The sequence below is a fragment of the Nomascus leucogenys genome, unplaced genomic scaffold, assembly GCF_006542625.1.
Source record: "Nomascus leucogenys isolate Asia unplaced genomic scaffold, Asia_NLE_v1 2726_71604_qpd_obj, whole genome shotgun sequence".
Lineage (NCBI taxonomy): Eukaryota > Metazoa > Chordata > Mammalia > Primates > Hylobatidae > Nomascus > Nomascus leucogenys.
The window spans coordinates 60,001-62,894 of record NW_022097216.1 but is presented as its reverse complement, the minus strand read 5'-3'; the positions used below and the strand labels follow the sequence as shown (position 1 = coordinate 62,894).

The window sequence follows — 2,894 nt, the reverse complement described above, 5'->3', positions numbered from 1 at the left end:
CCTCTACCCACCTTCGAGTGCTTTAAAAAATAAAACGAAATAGATGGAATAACATACAGTAGGAAAGTATCAGAAAAGGAAGAATGTTACTTTGTGAAAAATTGTGTCTACTGAGTTGGAATATGAAACATGTTTGCAAAACTGTCCTCACACTTTGCTAAAACTCGTTTCTGAGCAGAGCACTCATCCTGCACAGCCTCTGTGGGGAAGCATCCAACACCATTTAATAACATTGTTTTGTTTTTATCCTGTTCACTTTCATTGTTATTGCCTAGGAAAGTGACACAAATTTTCCACTTAAGAGTAGCAATAGATGAAGTCTCCCTCTGAGTACATGTATTGACCAGGTGCGGTGGCTCACGCCTGTAATCCCGGGAATTTGGGGAGGCTGAGGCAGGAGGATGGCTTGAGCCCAGAAGTTTAAGACCAGCCTCGGCAACATAGCAAGACCTCGTCTCTGCAAAAAAATACATCAATTAGCTGGGAGTGGTGGCACCAGCCTGTAGTCCCAGCTACTCGGGAGGCTGAAGTGGGAGGATTGCTTGAGCCCAGGAGGGGAGGTTGCAATGAGCCGAGATTGCGCCACTGCACTCCAGCCTGGGGATAGAGCGAGACCCTATCTCAACAAACAAACAAAACAAACAAACAAACACGCGCCCCCCCTATCTATTTATAGAACAATTTTAAGTTTTATTAGGTAGTTATAGTTGAGAGAAGGTGTGGTGAAAACACGAGGGTGGCCTCAGCCCAGTCCCACCAGAGCCTGCGGAGCCGCTGTCTGTCCCTGCTCCTGGCCGGTCTGCGGCAATCCCGTCATTTCTGCCTCGGTCTCTGCGTCTGGGGTACCGGTGTGTGGGTGGGTCAGTCTCTCTCTTGCGTTCTGTGTCTGTGTGGCCTGGACGCTGAGGGGTGTGGAGTGGCCCTGCCACAGGCCGTCCTTAGCACAGCCCCCGGGGGACCCCTCATTCACTTCTGGGACCGGAAGGCGACCTGTAGTTCCGGAAGCCGCCGCAAGAGGGCACAGGCGGCCATAGGATGGGGCGCTGCCCGTTGGGGCTGCCTTGAGATGCCACTAGGAAACCCGGCAGCCCTGGGAGGAGCCACACTCCCAGCGCCCCAGATGTGGGTTCGAACCCGGGCTCCTCCGTTCCTAGGTTAAGGCTCTTAATCCTGCCACCAGTAAAATGGGTTACTGTAAGCATTAAATAATGTGAATATAAGGTATTCATTCACAAACTAGGTTTGTGAGCCTATTTTTCCCGTTTGGTTGGGGAACTGTGGACCTCCCACAGGGGCTGGGACCTTTTAATAAGTCATGATTAGAAAATGAAATAGAAGGAAAAGGAGGAGGGGGAGTGGAAGAGGAGGGGAAGAGGAAAAAGAATATGATAAAATGCACTTTACAAAAAATCCAGGGGCCAGACATGGTGGCTCACACCTGTAATTCCAGCACTTCGGGATGCTGAAGTGGAAGGGATTACTTGAAGCCAGGAGATCAAGACCAGCCTGGGCAACATAGTGAAATCCTGTAAGTAAATAAATAAGTCAGATATGGTGTCGAGCACCTCTGGTCTCAGCTACTTGGGAGGCTGAGGTGGGAGGCTGACTTGAGCCCAGGAGTTTGAGGCTGCAGTGAGCAGTGATCATGCCACTGCACTCCAGCCTGGGTGACAGAGCAAGACTCTTATCTCTGAAAAAAATAAACAAACAAACGAACAAACAAACAAACAAACTATCTATTATCCTGCCCCTCATCAATAACCACATTGGGTTTTTGGGTTTCGTACGTGGATTTGTGGTCTTTTTCTCACAACAAACTCATACATCCAAATATAAATTTATGAATATTTGCTCACAAACTCAAATGTGCAAGAAATGTCACACTACTTCATTAAATTAAAAAAAAAATTAAGTACTTGTTTTACAAACATGCACAGCAGAAAAAATCCAAGCCACTTAGAAAATATACAGAAAAAAAGCAATAAATCTCCCCCTATCTGTGGGATTCTAATATTTCATGAATATCATCATAGGATTCTCTCCACACAGCCTCAATCGGTCTATATAAGATTAACGAGTAGATGGACAGGCAAGTTTTTTGTTTTTTGAGACAGGGTCTGGCTTTGTTATCCAGGCTGGGGGGCGGTGGTATGATCTTGGCTCACTGCAACCTCCACCTCCTGGGCCCAAGCCATTTTCCCACCTCAGCCTCCCAAGTAGCTGGGACTACAGATGGCGTGCCACCCTGCCTGGCTAGTTGTTTGGTATTTTTTGTACAGACGGGGTTTCACCATGTTGCCCAACCTGGTCTTGAACTACTGAGCGCAAGAGATCCTCCTAACTTGGCCTCCCAAAGTGCTGGGACCATAGGCGTGAACCACCGCGTCCAGCTGACAGGTAAGATTTGTTTAAGAGTGGGAGGGACAGCATTAGGAGATATACCTAATGCTAAATGACGAGTTAATGGGTGCAGCAAAACAACATGGCACATGGATACATATGTAACAAACCTGCACATTGTGCACATGTACCCTAAAACCTAAGGTGTAAAAAAAAAAAAAAAAAAAAAGATTTGTTTAAGACTGGGATCATAATCCATGCTATTCTGTTTGTGTGTGTACAGCAAGTGACTTGTCATTACGTATGTACGCCTGTGTGTTTTAAACAATTAATTAGTAGAGGGCAGGCACAGTGGCTCATGCCTGTAATCCCAGCACTTTGGGAGGCCGAGGTGGACAGATCACCTGAAATCAGGAGTTCAAGACCAACCTGGCCATCACGGTGAAACCCCATCTCTACTAAAAATACAAAAATTAGCCAGGCATGGTGATGCATGTCTGTAATCCCAGCTACTTGGGAGGCTGAGGCAGGAGAATCTCTTGATTCAGTGAGAC

At 47.0% G+C, this 2,894-nt stretch overlaps 1 pseudogene; it reads right to left on the bottom strand.

The window, feature by feature from the left end:
• Window positions 1-742: 742 nt before the first annotated feature.
• Window positions 743-2,894, bottom strand: part of LOC115834203 — a 29,327-nt pseudogene continuing 27,175 nt past the window's right edge.